Source organism: Parasteatoda tepidariorum, chromosome 2 (genome assembly GCF_982258835.1).
Source record: "Parasteatoda tepidariorum strain Cologne lab strain chromosome 2, Ptep-v5.0, whole genome shotgun sequence".
NCBI classification, from domain to species: Eukaryota; Metazoa; Arthropoda; class Arachnida; order Araneae; family Theridiidae; genus Parasteatoda; species Parasteatoda tepidariorum.
The window spans coordinates 125236875-125256148 of NC_141756.1; positions in this window are offsets into that span (position 1 = coordinate 125236875).

Consider the following 19274-nt stretch of genomic DNA (forward strand, 5'->3'; position numbering starts at 1 on the left):
ACCTTGAAAAAATAATATAATGCAAAATAATCGGAAAAAGAAAAAAAGAAAATTTTTTTGAAAAGATGCTAAAGCTGGGATTCGAACCTGCGCTCCCTCGCGCCAGACGTCAGGTACTAGTCCCGTGTCCTGACCACCGTACCACTATAACACGAGAAACCTGCCATAATTTCTCTTCAAAAGTCCTTTTTCTGTCAGCTATCCAATAGAACTTTGAGGGCCCCCCTCCTCCCCCTAATTCACCTATAAAAATTTCCTGCAGAAGATATGTTTGGACCATAGATCCCTACTCAGGGTCCGAGTTTGAAAATTATAACTTAATATTCAAGGGAGTTAGACGGCATCGAAATTCGAACCCCACAAAGCCATTTTACTTTATTTATTATATTTTTATTATTATTCCATTATGCGTTCTTCAACAAAGAAAGATGCACAATTTTACTCATAGAACACCTTACGCACTAGAAACTGTCGAATATATTGCAAAAATAATTTAAAATAATGGAAATAAGCCAATTTTCCTGGATTTTTCCAGTTTTTACCCATTATTCGCCATTTTCTCGATTTAAAAAATTTATTTCCGATATGTAGGACCCTCTAAGATTTGGAAAAACACCTTGAAAAAATATTATAATGCACAATAATCGGAAAAAGAAGAAAAAGATATTTTTTTGAAAAGTTGCTAAAGCTGGGATTCGAACCAACGCTCCCTCGCGCCAGACGTCAGTTACTAGTCCCGTGTCCTGACCACCATACCACTAGAACACGAGAAGCTTGCCAAAATTCCTCTTCAAAAGTCCTTTTTCTGTCAGCTATCCAATAAAACTTTGAGGGCCCCCCTCCTCCCCCTAATTCACCTATAAAAATTTCCTGCAGAAGATATGTTTGCACCATAGATCCCTACTCAGGGTCCGAGTTTGAAAATTATAACTTAATATTCAAGGGAGTTAGACGGCATCGAAATTCGAACCCCACAAAGCCATTTTACTTTATTTATTATATTTTTATTATTATTCCATTATGCGTTCTTCAACAAAGAAAGATGCACAATTTTACTCATAGAACACCTTACGCACTAGAAACTGTCGAATATATTGCAAAAATAATTTAAAATAATGAAAATAAGCCAATTTTCCTGGATTTTTCCAGTTTTTACCAATTATTTGCCATTTTCTCGATTTAAAAAATTTATTTCCGATATGTAGTACCCTCTAAGATTTGGAAAAACATCTTGAAAAAATAATATAATGCAAAATAATCGGAAAAGAAGAAAAAGATATTTTTTTAAAAAGTTGCTAAAGCTGGGATTCGAACCTACGCTCCCTCGCGCCAGACGTCAGTTACTAGTCCCGTGTCCTGACCACCATACCACTAGAACACGAGAAGCTTGCCAAAATTTCTCTTCAAAACTCCTTTTTCCATCAGCTATCCAATAGAACTTTGAAGGGCCCCCTGCTCCCCCTAATTCATCTATAAAAATTGCCTGCAGCAGATATGTTTGGACCATAGATCCCTACTCAGGGTCCGAGTTTGAAAATTATAACTTAATGTTCAAGGGAGTTAGACGGCATCGAAATTCGAACCCCACAAAGCCATTTTACTTTATTTATTATATTTTTATTATTATTCCATTATGCGTTCTTCAACAAAGAAAGATAAACAATTTTTTTCATAGAACACCTTACGCACTAAAAACTGTCGAATATATTGCAAAAATAATTTAAAATAATGGAAATAAGCCAATTTTCCTGGATTTTTCCAGTTTTTACCCATTATTTGCCATTTTCTCGATTTAAAAAATTTATTTCCGATATGTAGTACCCTCTAAGATTTGGAAAAACACCTTGAAAAAATAATATAATGCAAAATAATCAGAAAAAGAAAAAAAGAAAATTTTTTTGAAAAGATGCTAAAGCTGGGATTCGAACCTGCGCTCACTCGCACCGGACGTCAGTTACAAGTCCCGTGTCCTGACCACCATACCACTAGAACACGAGAAACCTGCCATAATTTCTCTTCAAAAGTCTTCTTTCTGTCAGCTATTCAATAAAACTTTGAGGGCCCCCCTCCTCCCCCTAATTCACCTATAAAAATTTCCTGCAGAAGATATGTTTGGACCATAGATCCCTACTCAGGGTCCGAGTTTGAAAATTATAACTTAATATTCAAGGGAGTTAGACGGCATCGAAATTCGAACCCCACAAAGCCATTTTACTTTATTTATTATATTTTTATTATTATTCCATTATGCGTTCTTCAACAAAGAAAGATGCACAATTTTACTCATAGAACACCTTACGCACTAAAAACTGTCGAATATATTGCAAAAATAATTTAAAATAATGGAAATAAGCCAATTTTCCTGGATTTTTCCAGCTTTTACCCATTCTTCGCCATTCTCTCGATTTAAAAAATTTATTTCCGATATGTAGGACCCTCTAAGATTTGGAAAAACACCTTGAAAAAATAATATAATGCAAAATAATCGGAAAAAGAAAAAAAGAAAATTTTTTTGAAAAGATGCTAAAGCTGGGATTCGAACCTGCGCTCCCTCGCGCCAGACGTCAGTTACTAGTCCCGTGTCCTGACCACCATACCACTAGAACACGAGAAACCTGCCATAATTTCTCTTCAAAAGTCCTTTTTCTGTCAGCTATCCAATAGAACTTTGAGGGCCCCCCTCCTCCCCCTAATTCACCTATAAAAATTTCCTGCAGAAGATATGTTTGGACCATAGATCCCTACTCAGGGTCCGAGTTTGAAAATTATAACTTAATATTCAAGGGAGTTAGACGGCATCGAAATTCGAACCCCACAAAGCCATTTTACTTTATTTATTATATTTTTATTATTATTCCATTATGCGTTCTTCAACAAAGAAAGATGCACAAATTTACTCATAGAACACCTTACGCACTAGAAACTGTCGAATATATTGCAAAAATAATTTAAAATAATGGAAATAAGCCAATTTTCCTGGATTTTTCCAGTTTTTACCCATTATTTGCCATTTTCTCGATTTAAAAAATTTATTTCCGATATGTAGTACCCTCTAAGATTCGGAAAAACACCTTGAAAAAATAATATAATGCAAAATAATCGGAAAAGAAGAAAAAGATATTTTTTTTAAAAAGTTGCTAAAGCTGGGATTCGAACCTACGCTCCCTCGCGCCAGACGTCAGTTACTAGTCCCGTGTCCTGACCACCATACCACTAGAACACGAGAAACCTGCCATAATTTCTCTTCAAAAGTCTTCTTTCTGTCAGCTATTCAATAAAACTTTGAGGGCCCCCCTCCTCCCCCTAATTCACCTATAAAAATTTCCTGCAGAAGATATGTTTGGACCATAGATCCCTACTCAGGGTCCGAGTTTGAAAATTATAACTTAATATTCAAGGGAGTTAGACGGCATCGAAATTCGAACCCCACAAAGCCATTTTACTTTATTTATTATATTTTTATTATTATTCCATTATGCGTTCTTCAACAAAGAAAGATGCACAATTTTACTCATAGAACACCTTACGCACTAAAAACTGTCGAATATATTGCAAAAATAATTTAAAATAATGGAAATAAGCCAATTTTCCTGGATTTTTCCAGCTTTTACCCATTATTCGCCATTCTCTCGATTTAAAAAATTTATTTCCGATATGTAGGACCCTCTAAGATTTGGAAAAACACCTTGAAAAAATAATATAATGCAAAATAATCGGAAAAAGAAAAAAAAATTTTTTTTGAAAAGATGCTAAAGCTGGGATTCGAACCTGCGCTCCCTCGCGCCAGACGTCAGGTACTAGTCCCGTGTCCTGACCACCATACCACTATAACACGAGAAACCTGCCATAATTTCTCTTCAAAAGTCCTTTTTCTGTCAGCTATCCAATAGAACTTTGAGGGCCCCCCTCCTCCCCCTAATTAACCTATAAAAATTTCCTGCAGAAGATATGTTTGGACCATAGATCCCTACTCAGGGTCCGAGTATGAAAATTATAACTTAATATTCAAGGGAGTTAGACGGCATCGAAATTCGAACCCCACAAAGCCATTTTACTTTATTTATTATATTTTTATTATTATTCCATTATGCGTTCTTCAACAAAGAAAGATGCACAATTTTACTCATAGAACACCTTACGCACTAAAAACTGTCGAATATATTGCAAAAATAATTTAAAATAATGGAAATAAGCCAATTTTCCTGGATTTTTCCAGCTTTTACCCATTATTCGCCATTTTCTCGATTTAAAAAATTTATTTCCGATATGTAGGACCCTCTAAGATTTGGAAAAACACCTTGAAAAAATAATATAATGCAAAATAATCGGAAAAAGAAAAAAAGAAATTTTTTTTGAAAAGATGCTAAAGCTGGGATTCGAACATGCGCTCCCTCGCACCGGACGTCAGTTACAAGTCCCGTGTCCTGACCACCATACCACTAGAACACGAGAAACCTGCCATAATTTCTCTTCAAAAGTCTTCTTTCTGTCAGCTATTCAATAAAACTTTGAGGGCCCCCCTCCTCCCCCTAATTCACCTATAAATATTTCCTGCAGAAGATATGTTTGGACCATAGATCCCTACTCAGGGTCCGAGTTTGAAAATTATAACTTAATATTCAAGGGAGTTAGAGGGCATCGAAATTCGAACCCCACAAAGCCATTTTACTTTATTTATTATATTTTTATTATTATTCCATTATGCGTTCTTCAACAAAGAAAGATGCACAATTTTACTCATAGAACACCTTACGCACTAAAAACTGTCGAATATATTGCAAAAATAATTTAAAATAATGGAAATAAGCCAATTTTCCTGGATTTTTCCAGCTTTTACCCATTATTCGCCATTCTCTCGATTTAAAAAATTTATTTCCGATATGTAGGACCCTCTAAGATTTGGAAAAACACCTTTAAAAAATTATATAATGCAAAATAATCGGAAAAAGAAAAAAAGAAATTTTTTTTGAAAAGATGCTAAAGCTGGGATTCGAACCTGCGCTCCCTCGCGCCAGACGTCAGTTACTAGTCCCGTGTCCTGACCACCATACCACTAGAACACGAGAAACCTGCCATAATTTCTCTTCAAAAGTCCTTTTTCTGTCAGCTATCCAATAGAACTTTGAGGGCCCCCCTCCTCCCCCTAATTCACCTATAAAAATTTCCTGCAGAAGATATGTTTGGACCATAAACCCCTACTCAGGTTCCGAGTTTGAAAATGACAACTTAATATTCAAGGGAGTTAGACGGCATCGAAATTCGAACCCCACAAAGCCATTTTACTTTATTTATTATATTTTTATTATTATTCCATTATGCGTTCTTCAACAAAGAAAGATGCACAATTTTACTCATAGAACACCTTACGCACTAAAAACTGTCGAATATATTGCAAAAATAATTTAAAATAATGGAAATAAGCCAATTTTCCTGGATTTTTCCAGCTTTTACCCATTATTCGCCATTCTCTCGATTTAAAAAATTTATTTCCGATATGTAGGACCCTCTAAGATTTGGAAAAACACCTTGAAAAAATAATATAATGCAAAATAATCGGAAAAAGAAAATAAGAAAATTTTTTTGAAAAGATGCTAAAGCTGGGATTCGAACCTGCGCTCCCTCGCGCCAGACGTCAGGTACTAGTCCCGTGTCCTGACCACCATACCACTAGAACACGAGAAACCTGCCATAATTTCTCTTCAAAAGTCCTTTTTCTGTCAGCTATCCAATAGAACTTTGAGGGGCCCCCTCCTCCCCCTAATTCACCTATAAAAATTTCCTGCAGAAGATATGTTTGGACCATAAACCCCTACTCAGGTTCCGAGTTTGAAAATTACAACTTAATATTCAAGGGAGTTAGACGGCATCGAAATTCGAACCCCACAAGGCCATTTTACTTTATTTATTATATTTTTATTATTATTCCATTATGCGTTCTTCAACAAAGAAAGATGCACAATTTTACTCATGGAACACCTTACGCACTAGAAACTGTCGAATATATTGCAAAAATAATTTAAAATAATTGAAATAAGCCAATTTTCCTGGATTTTTCCAGTTTTTACCCATTATTCGCCATTTTCTCGATTTAAAAAATTTATTTCCGATATGTAGGACCCTCTAAGATTTGGAAAAACACCTTGAAAAAATAATATAATGCAAAATAATCGGAAAAAGAAATTTTTTTGTAAAGATGCTAAAGTTGGGATTCGAACCTGCGCTCCCTAGCGCCGGACGTCAGTTACTAGTCCCGTGTCCTGACCACCATACCACTAGAACACGAGAAGCTTGCCATAATTTCTCTTCAAAAGTCCTCTTTCTGTCAGCTATCCAATAGAACACTGAGGGGCCCCCTGCTCCCCCTAATTCATCTATAAAAATTGCCTGCAGCAGATATGTTTGGACCATAGACCCCTACTCAGGTTCCGAGTTTGAAAATTATAACTTAGCATTAAAGGGAGTTAGACGGCTTTGAAATTCGAACCCCACCCCGCCATTTTATTTTATTCATGATGTTTTTATTATTATTCCATTATGCTTTCTTTAACAAAGAAAGATGCACAATTTCACTCATAGAACACCTCACGCATTAGAAATTGTCGAATATATTGTAAAAATAATTTAAAACAATGGAAATAAGCCAATTTTCCTGGATTTTTCCAGTTTTTACCCATTATTCGCCATTTTCACGATTTAAAAAATTTATTTCCGATATGTAGGACCCTCTAAGATTTGGAAAAACACCTTGAAAAATAATATAATGCAAAAAATCGGAAAAAGAAAAAAAGAAATTTTTTTTGAAAAGATGCTAAAGCTGGGATTCGAACCTGCGCTCTCTCGCGCCGGACGTCAGTTACTAGTCCCGTGTCCTGACCACCATACCACTAGAACACGAGACACCAGCCATAATTTCTCTTCAAAAGTCTTCTTTCTGTCAGCTATTCAATAAAACTTTGAGGGCCCCCCTCCTCCCCCTAATTCACCTATAAAAATTTCCTGCAGAAGATATGTTTGGACCATAGATCCCTACTCAGGGTCCGAGTTTGAAAATTATAACTTAATATTCAAGGGAGTTAGACGGCATCGAAATTCGAACCCCACAAAGCCATTTTACTTTATTTAATATATTTTTATTATTATTCCATTATGCGTTCTTCAACAAAGAAAGATGCACAATTTTACTCATAGAACACCTTACGCACTAGAAACTGTCGAATATATTGCAAAAATAATTTAAAATAATGGAAATAAGCCAATTTTCCTGGATTTTTCCAGTTTTTACCCATTATTTGCCATTTTCTCGATTTAAAAAATTTATTTCCGATATGTAGTACCCTCTAAGATTTGGAAAAAAACACCTTGAAAAAATAATATAATGCAAAATAATCGGAAAAGAAGAAAAAGATATTTTTTTAAAAAGTTGCTAAAGCTGGGATTCGAACCTATGCTCCCTCGCGCCAGACGTCAGTTACTAGTCCCGTGTCCTGACCACCATACCACTAGAACACGAGAAGCTTGCCAAAATTTCTCTTCAAAACTCCTTTTTCCATCAGATATCCAATAGAACTTTGAAGGGCCCCCTGCTCCCCCTAATTCATCTATAAAAATTGCCTGCAGCAGATATGTTTGGACCATAGATCCCTACTCAGGGTCCGAGTTTGAAAATTATAACTTAATATTCAAGGGAGTTAGACGGCATCGAAATTCGAACCCCACAAAGCCATTTTACATTATTTATTATATTTTTATTATTATTCCATTATGCGTTCTTCAACAAAGAAAGATGCACAATTTTACTCATAGAACACCTTGCGCACTAGAAACTGTCGAATATATTGCAAAAATAATTTAAAATAATGGAAATAAGCCAATTTTCCTGGATTTTTCCAGTTTTTACCCATTATTCGCCATTTTCTCGATTTAAAAAATTTATTTCCGATATGTAGGACCCTCTAAGATTTGGAAAAACACCTTGAAAAATAATATAATGCAAAATAATCGGAAAAAGAAGAAAAAGATATTTTTTTGAAAAGATGCTAAAGCTGGGATTCGAACCTGCGCTCCCTCGCGCCAGACGTCAGTTACTAGTCCCGTGTCCTGACCACCATACCACTAGAACACGAGAAACCTGCCATAATTTCTCTTCAAAAGTCCTTTTTCTGTCAGCTATCCAATAGAACTTTGAGGGCCCCCCTCCTCCCCCTAATTCACCTATAAAAATTTCCTGCAGAAGATATGTTTGGACCATAAACCCCTACTCAGGTTCCGAGTTTGAAAATTACAACTTAATATTCAAGGGAGTTAGACGGCATCGAAATTCGAATCCCACAAGGCCATTTTACTTTATTTATTATATTTTTATTATTATTCCATTATGCGTTCTTCAACAAAGAAAGATGCACAATTTTACTCATGGAACACCTTACGCACTAGAAACTGTCGAATATATTGCAAAAATAATTTAAAATAATTGAAATAAGCCAATTTTCCTGGATTTTTCCAGTTTTTACCCATTATTCGCCATTTTCTCGATTTAAAAAATTTATTTCCGATATGTAGGACCCTCTAAGATTTGGAAAAACACCTTGAAAAAATAATATAATGCAAAATAATCGGAAAAAGAAATTTTTTTGTAAAGATGCTAAAGTTGGGATTCGAACCTGCGCTCCCTAGCGCCGGACGTCAGTTACTAGTCCCGTGTCCTGACCACCATACCACTAGAACACGAGAAGCTTGCCATAATTTCTCTTCAAAAGTCCTCTTTCTGTCAGCTATCCAATAGAACACTGAGGGGCCCCCTGCTCCCCCTAATTCATCTATAAAAATTGCCTGCAGCAGATATGTTTGGACCATAGACCCCTACTCAGGTTCCGAGTTTGAAAATTATAACTTAGCATTAAAGGGAGTTAGACGGCTTTGAAATTCGAACCCCACCCCGCCATTTTATTTTATTCATGATGTTTTTATTATTATTCCATTATGCTTTCTTTAACAAAGAAAGATGCACAATTTCACTCATAGAACACCTCACGCATTAGAAATTGTCGAATATATTGTAAAAATAATTTAAAACAATGGAAATAAGCCAATTTTCCTGGATTTTTCCAGTTTTTACCCATTATTCGCCATTTTCACGATTTAAAAAATTTATTTCCGATATGTAGGACCCTCTAAGATTTGGAAAAACACCTTGAAAAATAATATAATGCAAAAAATCGGAAAAAGAAAAAAAGAAATTTTTTTTGAAAAGATGCTAAAGCTGGGATTCGAACCTGCGCTCTCTCGCGCCGGACGTCAGTTACTAGTCCCGTGTCCTGACCACCATACCACTAGAACACGAGAAACCAGCCATAATTTCTCTTCAAAAGTCTTCTTTCTGTCAGCTATTCAATAAAACTTTGAGGGCCCCCCTCCTCCCCCTAATTCACCTATAAAAATTTCCTGCAGAAGATATGTTTGGACCATAGATCCCTACTCAGGGTCCGAGTTTGAAAATTATAACTTAATATTCAAGGGAGTTAGACGGCATCGAAATTCGAACCCCACAAAGCCATTTTACTTTATTTAATATATTTTTATTATTATTCCATTATGCGTTCTTCAACAAAGAAAGATGCACAATTTTACTCATAGAACACCTTACGCACTAGAAACTGTCGAATATATTGCAAAAATAATTTAAAATAATGGAAATAAGCCAATTTTCCTGGATTTTTCCAGTTTTTACCCATTATTTGCCATTTTCTCGATTTAAAAAATTTATTTCCGATATGTAGTACCCTCTAAGATTTGGAAAAAAACACCTTGAAAAAATAATATAATGCAAAATAATCGGAAAAGAAGAAAAAGATATTTTTTTAAAAAGTTGCTAAAGCTGGGATTCGAACCTATGCTCCCTCGCGCCAGACGTCAGTTACTAGTCCCGTGTCCTGACCACCATACCACTAGAACACGAGAAGCTTGCCAAAATTTCTCTTCAAAACTCCTTTTTCCATCAGATATCCAATAGAACTTTGAAGGGCCCCCTGCTCCCCCTAATTCATCTATAAAAATTGCCTGCAGCAGATATGTTTGGACCATAGATCCCTACTCAGGGTCCGAGTTTGAAAATTATAACTTAATATTCAAGGGAGTTAGACGGCATCGAAATTCGAACCCCACAAAGCCATTTTACATTATTTATTATATTTTTATTATTATTCCATTATGCGTTCTTCAACAAAGAAAGATGCACAATTTTACTCATAGAACACCTTGCGCACTAGAAACTGTCGAATATATTGCAAAAATAATTTAAAATAATGGAAATAAGCCAATTTTCCTGGATTTTTCCAGTTTTTACCCATTATTCGCCATTTTCTCGATTTAAAAAATTTATTTCCGATATGTAGGACCCTCTAAGATTTGGAAAAACACCTTGAAAAATAATATAATGCAAAATAATCGGAAAAAGAAGAAAAAGATATTTTTTTGAAAAGATGCTAAAGCTGGGATTCGAACCTGCGCTCCCTCGCGCCAGACGTCAGTTACTAGTCCCGTGTCCTGACCACCATACCACTAGAACACGAGAAACCTGCCATAATTTCTCTTCAAAAGTCCTTTTTCTGTCAGCTATCCAATAGAACTTTGAGGGCCCCCCTCCTCCCCCTAATTCACCTATAAAAATTTCCTGCAGAAGATATGTTTGGACCATAAACCCCTACTCAGGTTCCGAGTTTGAAAATTACAACTTAATATTCAAGGGAGTTAGACGGCATCGAAATTCGAATCCCACAAGGCCATTTTACTTTATTTATTATATTTTTATTATTATTCCATTATGCGTTCTTCAACAAAGAAAGATGCACAATTTTACTCATGGAACACCTTACGCACTAGAAACTGTCGAATATATTGCAAAAATAATTTAAAATAATTGAAATAAGCCAATTTTCCTGGATTTTTCCAGTTTTTACCCATTATTCGCCATTTTCTCGATTTAAAAAATTTATTTCCGATATGTAGGACCCTCTAAGATTTGGAAAAACACCTTGAAAAAATAATATAATGCAAAATAATCGGAAAAAGAAATTTTTTTGTAAAGATGCTAAAGTTGGGATTCGAACCTGCGCTCCCTAGCGCCGGACGTCAGTTACTAGTCCCGTGTCCTGACCACCATACCACTAGAACACGAGAAGCTTGCCATAATTTCTCTTCAAAAGTCCTCTTTCTGTCAGCTATCCAATAGAACACTGAGGGGCCCCCTGCTCCCCCTAATTCATCTATAAAAATTGCCTGCAGAAGATATGTTTGAACCATAGACCCCTACTCAAGTTCCGAGTTTGAAAATTATAACTTAGCATTAAAGGGAGTTAGACGGCTTTGAAATTCGAACCCCACCCCGCCATTTTATTTTATTCATGATGTTTTTATTATTATTCCATTATGCTTTCTTTAACAAAGAAAGATGCACAATTTCACTCATAGAACACCTCACGCATTAGAAATTGTCGAATATATTGTAAAAATAATTTAAAACAATGGAAATAAGCCAATTTTCCTGGATTTTTCCAGTTTTTACCCATTATTCGCCATTTTCTCGATTTAAAAAATTTATTTCCGATATGTAGGACCCTCTAAGATTTGGAAAAACACCTTGAAAAAATAATATAATGCAAAATAATAGAAAGAAGAAAAAAAAGAAATTTTTTTGAAAAGTTGATAAAGCTGGGATTCGAACCTGCGCCCCCTCGCCCCAGCCATCAGTTACTTGTCCCGGGTCCTGAGCACAATACCACTAGAACACGAGATGCCTGCCACAATTTCTTCTCAAAAGACCTCTTTCTGTCAGCTATTCAATAAAACTTTGAGGGTTTCCCTCCTCCCCCTAATTCACCTATAAAAATTTCCTGCAGAAGATATGTTTGAACCATAGATCCCTACTCAGGGTCCGAGTTTGAAAATTATAACTTAATATTCAAGGGAGTTAGACGGCCTCGAAATTCGAACCCCACAAAGACATTTTACTTTATTTATTATATTTTTATTATTATTCCATTATGCGTTCTTCAACAAAGGAAGATGCACAATTTTACTCATAGAACACCTTACGCACTAGAAACTGTCGAATATATTGCAAAAATAATTTAAAATAATGGAAATAAGCCAATTTTCCTGGATTTTTCCAGCTTTTACCCATTATTCGCCATTTTCTCGATTTAAAAAATTTATTTCCGATATGTAGGACCCTCTAAGATTTGGAAAAACACCTTGAAAAAATAATATAATGCAAAAAATCGGAAAAAGAAAAAAAGAAATTTTTTTTGAAAAGATGCTAAAGCTGGGATTCGAACCTGCGCTCCCTCGCGCCGGACGTCAGTTACTAGTCCCGTGTCCTGACCACCATACCACTAGAACACGAGAAACCTGCCATAATTTCTCTTCAAAAGTCTTCTTTCTGTCAGCTATTCAATAAAACTTTGAGGGCCCCCCTCCTCCCCCTAATTCACCTATAAAAATTTCCTGCAGAAGATATGTTTGGACCATAGATCCCTACTCAGGGTCCGAGTTTGAAAATTATAACTTAATATTCAAGGGAGTTAGACGGCATCGAAATTCGAACCCCACAAAGCCATTTTACTTTATTTAATATATTTTTATTATTATTCCATTATGCGTTCTTCAACAAAGAAAGATGCACAATTTTACTCATAGAACACCTTACGCACTAGAAACTGTCGAATATATTGCAAAAATAATTTAAAATAATGGAAATAAGCCAATTTTCCTGGATTTTTCCAGTTTTTACCCATTATTTGCCATTTTCTCGATTTAAAAAATTTATTTCCGATATGTAGTACCCTCTAAGATTTGGAAAAAAACACCTTGAAAAAATAATATAATGCAAAATAATCGGAAAAGAAGAAAAAGATATTTTTTTAAAAAGTTGCTAAAGCTGGGATTCGAACCTATGCTCCCTCGCGCCAGACGTCAGTTACTAGTCCCGTGTCCTGACCACCATACCACTAGAACACGAGAAGCTTGCCAAAATTTCTCTTCAAAACTCCTTTTTCCATCAGATATCCAATAGAACTTTGAAGGGCCCCCTGCTCCCCCTAATTCATCTATAAAAATTGCCTGCAGCAGATATGTTTGGACCATAGATCCCTACTCAGGGTCCGAGTTTGAAAATTATAACTTAATATTCAAGGGAGTTAGACGGCATCGAAATTCGAACCCCACAAAGCCATTTTACTTTATTTATTATATTTTTATTATTATTCCATTATGCGTTCTTCAACAAAGAAAGATGCACAATTTTACTCATAGAACACCTTGCGCACTAGAAACTGTCGAATATATTGCAAAAATAATTTAAAATAATGGAAATAAGCCAATTTTCCTGGATTTTTCCAGTTTTTACCCATTATTCGCCATTTTCTCGATTTAAAAAATTTATTTCCGATATGTAGGACCCTCTAAGATTTGGAAAAACACCTTGAAAAATAATATAATGCAAAATAATCGGAAAAAGAAGAAAAAGATACTTTTTTGAAAAGATGCTAAAGCTGGGATTCGAACCTGCGCTCCCTCGCGCCAGACGTCAGTTACTAGTCCCGTGTCCTGACCACCATACCACTAGAACACGAGAAACCTGCCATAATTTCTCTTCAAAAGTCCTTTTTCTGTCAGCTATCCAATAGAACTTTGAGGGCCCCCCTCCTCCCCCTAATTCACCTATAAAAATTTCCTGCAGAAGATATGTTTGGACCATAAACCCCTACTCAGGTTCCGAGTTTGAAAATTACAACTTAATATTCAAGGGAGTTAGACGGCATCGAAATTCGAATCCCACAAGGCCATTTTACTTTATTTATTATATTTTTATTATTATTCCATTATGCGTTCTTCAACAAAGAAAGATGCACAATTTTACTCATGGAACACCTTACGCACTAGAAACTGTCGAATATATTGCAAAAATAATTTAAAATATTTGAAATAAGCCAATTTTCCTGGATTTTTCCAGTTTTTACCCATTATTCGCCATTTTCTCGATTTAAAAAATTTATTTCCGATATGTAGGACCCTCTAAGATTTGGAAAAACACCTTGAAAAAATAATATAATGCAAAATAATCGGAAAAAGAAATTTTTTTGTAAAGATGCTAAAGTTGGGATTCGAACCTGCGCTCCCTAGCGCCGGACGTCAGTTACTAGTCCCGTGTCCTGACCACCATACCACTAGAACACGAGAAGCTTGCCATAATTTCTCTTCAAAAGTCCTCTTTCTGTCAGCTATCCAATAGAACACTGAGGGGCCCCCTGCTCCCCCTAATTCATCTATAAAAATTGCCTGCAGCAGATATGTTTGGACCATAGACCCCTACTCAGGTTCCGAGTTTGAAAATTATAACTTAGCATTAAAGGGAGTTAGACGGCTTTGAAATTCGAACCCCACCCCGCCATTTTATTTTATTCATGATGTTTTTATTATTATTCCATTATGCTTTTTTTAACAAAGAAAGATGCACAATTTCACTCATAGAACACCTCACGCATTAGAAATTGTCGAATATATTGTAAAAATAATTTAAAACAATGGAAATAAGCCAATTTTCCTGGATTTTTCCAGTTTTTACCCATTATTCGCCATTTTCACGATTTAAAAAATTTATTTCCGATATGTAGGACCCTCTAAGATTTGGAAAAACACCTTGAAAAAATAATATAATGCAAAAAATCGGAAAAAGAAAAAAATAAATTTTTTTTGAAAAGATGCTAAAGCTGGGATTCGAACCTGCGCTCTCTCGCGCCGGACGTCAGTTACTAGTCCCGTGTCCTGACCACCATACCACTAGAACACGAGAAACCTGCCATAATTTCTCTTCAAAAGTCTTCTTTCTGTCAGCTATTCAATAAAACTTTGAGGGCCCCCCTCCTCCCCCTAATTCACCTATAAAAATTTCCTGCAGAAGATATGTTTGGACCATAGATCCCTACTCAGGGTCCGAGTTTGAAAATTATAACTTAATATTCAAGGGAGTTAGACGGCATCGAAATTCGAACCCCACAAAGCCATTTTACTTTATTTAATATATTTTTATTATTATTCCATTATGCGTTCTTCAACAAAGAAAGATGCACAATTTTACTCATAGAACACCTTACGCACTAGAAACTGTCGAATATATTGCAAAAATAATTTAAAATAATGGAAATAAGCCAATTTTCCTGGATTTTTCCAGTTTTTACCCATTATTTGCCATTTTCTCGATTTAAAAAATTTATTTCCGATATGTAGTACCCTCTAAGATTTGGAAAAAAACACCTTGAAAAAATAATATAATGCAAAATAATCGGAAAAGAAGAAAAAGATATTTTTTTAAAAAGTTGCTAAAGCTGGGATTCGAACCTATGCTCCCTCGCGCCAGACGTCAGTTACTAGTCCCGTGTCCTGACCACCATACCACTAGAACACGAGAAGCTTGCCAAAATTTCTCTTCAAAACTCCTTTTTCCATCAGATATCCAATAGAACTTTGAAGGGCCCCCTGCTCCCCCTAATTCATCTATAAAAATTGCCTGCAGCAGATATGTTTGGACCATAGATCCCTACTCAGGGTCCGAGTTTGAAAGTTATAACTTAATATTCAAGGGAGTTAGACGGCATCGAAATTCGAACCCCACAAAGCCATTTTACATTATTTATTATATTTTTATTATTATTCCATTATGCGTTCTTCAACAAAGAAAGATGCACAATTTTACTCATAGAACACCTTGCGCACTAGAAACTGTCGAATATATTGCAAAAATAATTTAAAATAATGGAAATAAGCCAATTTTCCTGGATTTTTCCAGTTTTTACCCATTATTCGCCATTTTCTCGATTTAAAAAATTTATTTCCGATATGTAGGACCCTCTAAGATTTGGAAAAACACCTTGAAAAATAATATAATGCAAAATAATCGGAAAAAGAAGAAAAAGATATTTTTTTGAAAAGATGCTAAAGCTGGGATTCGAACCTGCGCTCCCTCGCGCCAGACGTCAGTTACTAGTCCCGTGTCCTGACCACCATACCACTAGAACACGAGAAACCTGCCATAATTTCTCTTCAAAAGTCCTTTTTCTGTCAGCTATCCAATAGAACTTTGAGGGCCCCCCTCCTCCCCCTAATTCACCTATAAAAATTTCCTGCAGAAGATATGTTTGGACCATAAACCCCTACTCAGGTTCCGAGTTTGAAAATTACAACTTAATATTCAAGGGAGTTAGACGGCATCGAAATTCGAATCCCACAAGGCCATTTTACTTTATTTATTATATTTTTATTATTATTCCATTATGCGTTCTTCAACAAAGAAAGATGCACAATTTTACTCATGGAACACCTTACGCACTAGAAACTGTCGAATATATTGCAAAAATAATTTAAAATAATTGAAATAAGCCAATTTTCCTGGATTTTTCCAGTTTTTACCCATTATTCGCCATTTTCTCGATTTAAAAAATTTATTTCCGATATGTAGGACCCTCTAAGATTTGGAAAAACACCTTGAAAAAATAATATAATGCAAAATAATCGGAAAAAGAAATTTTTTTGTAAAGATGCTAAAGTTGGGATTCGAACCTGCGCTCCCTAGCGCCGGACGTCAGTTACTAGTCCCGTGTCCTGACCACCATACCACTAGAACACGAGAAGCTTGCCATAATTTCTCTTCAAAAGTCCTCTTTCTGTCAGCTATCCAATAGAACACTGAGGGGCCCCCTGCTCCCCCTAATTCATCTATAAAAATTGCCTGCAGAAGATATGTTTGAACCATAGACCCCTACTCAGGTTCCGAGTTTGAAAATTATAACTTAGCATTAAAGGGAGTTTGACGGCTTTGAAATTCGAACCCCACCCCGCCATTTTATTTTATTCATGATGTTTTTATTATTATTCCATTATGCTTTCTTTAACAAAGAAAGATGCACAATTTCACTCATAGAACACCTCACGCATTAGAAATTGTCGAATATATTGTAAAAATAATTTAAAACAATGGAAATAAGCCAATTTTCCTGGATTTTTCCAGTTTTTACCCATTATTCGCCATTTTCTCGATTTAAAAAATTTATTTCCGATATGTAGGACCCTCTAAGATTTGGAAAAACACCTTGAAAAAATAATATAATGCAAAATAATAGAAAGAAGAAAAAAAAGAAATTTTTTTGAAAAGTTGATAAAGCTGGGATTCGAACCTGCGCCCCCTCGCCCCAGCCATCAGTTACTTGTCCCGGGTCCTGAGCACAATACCACTAGAACACGAGATGCCTGCCACAATTTCTTCTCAAAAGACCTCTTTCTGTCAGCTATTCAATAAAACTTTGAGGGCCCCCCTCCTCCCCCTAATTCACCTATAAAAATTTCCTGCAGAAGATATGTTTGAACCATAGATCCCTACTCAGGGTCCGAGTTTGAAAATTATAACTTAATATTCAAGGGAGTTAGACGGCCTCGAAATTCGAACCCCACAAAGACATTTTACTTTATTTATTATATTTTTATTATTATTCCATTATGCGTTCTTCAACAAAGGAAGATGCACAATTTTACTCATAGAACACCTTACGCACTAGAAACTGTCGAATATATTGCAAAAATAATTTAAAATAATGGAAATAAGCCAATTTTCCTGGATTTTTCCAGCTTTTACCCATTATTCGCCATTCTCTCGATTTAAAAAATTTATTTCCGATATGTAGGACCCTCTAAGATTTGGAAAAACTCCTTGAAAAAATAATATAATGCAAAAAATCGGAAAAAGAAAAAAAGAAATTTTTTTTGAAAAGATGCTAAAGCTGGGATTCGAACCTGCGCTCCCTCGCGCCGGACGTCAGTTACTAGTCCCGTGTCCTGACCACCATACCACTAGAACACGAGAAGCTTGCCAAAATTTCTCTTCAAAAGTCCTTTTTCTGTCAGCTATCCAATAGAACTTTGAGGGGCCCCCTGCTCCCCCTAATTCATCTATAAAAATTGCCAGCAGCAGATATGTTTGGACCATAGATCCCTACTCAGGGTCCGAGTTTGAAAATTATAACTTAATATTCAAGGGAGTTAGACGGCATCGAAATTCGAACCCCACAAAGCCATTCTACTTTATTTATTATATTTTTATTATTATTCCATTATGCGTTCTTCAACAAAGAAAGATGCACAATTTTACTCATAGAACACCTTGCGCACTAGAAACTGTCGAATATATTGCAAAAATAATTTAAAATAATGGAAATAAGCCAATTTTCCTGGATTTTTCCAGTTTTTACCCTTTATTCGCCATTTTCTCGATTTAAAAAATTTATTTCCGATATGTAGGACCCTCTAAGATTTGGAAAAACACCTTGAAAAAATAATATAATGCAAAATAATCGGAATAAGAAGAAAAAGATATTTTTTTGATAAGTTGCTAAAGCTGGGATTCGAACCAACGCTCCCTCGCGCCAGACGTCAGTTACTAGTCCCGTGTCCTGACCACCATACCACTAGAACACGAGAAGCTTGCCAAAATTTCTCTTCAAAAGTCCTTTTTCTGTCAGCTATCCAATAGAACTTTGAGGGGCCCCCTGCTCCCCCTAATTCATCTATAAAAATTGCCTGCAGCAGATATGTTTGGACCATAAACCCCTACTCAGGTTCCGAGTTTGAAAATTACAACTTAATATTCAAGGGAGTTAGACGGCATCGAAATTCGAACCCCACAAAGCCATTTTACTTTATTTATTATATTTTTATTATTATTCCATTATGCGTTCTTCAACAAAGAAAGATGCACAATTTTACTCATGGAACACCTTACGCACTAGAAACTGTCGAATATATTGCAAAAATAATTTAAAATAATGGAAATAAGCCAATTTTCCTGGATTTTTCCAGCTTTTACCCATTATTCGCCATTTTCTCGATTTAAAAAATTTATTTCCGATATGTAGGACCCTCTAAGATTTGGAAAAACACCTTGAAAAAATAATATAATGCAAAATAATCGGAAAAAGAAATTTTTTTGTAAAGATGCTAAAGTTGGGATTCGAACCTGCGCTCCCTAGCGCCAGACGTCAGTTACTAGTCCCGTGTCCTGACCACCATACCACTAGAACACGAGAAACCTGCCATAATTTCTCTTCAAAAGTCCTTTTTCTGTCAGCTATCCAATAGAACTTTGAGGGCCCCCCTCCTCCCCCTAATTCACCTATAAAAATTTCCTGCAGAAGATATGTTTGGACCATAAACCCCTACTCAGGTTCCGAGTT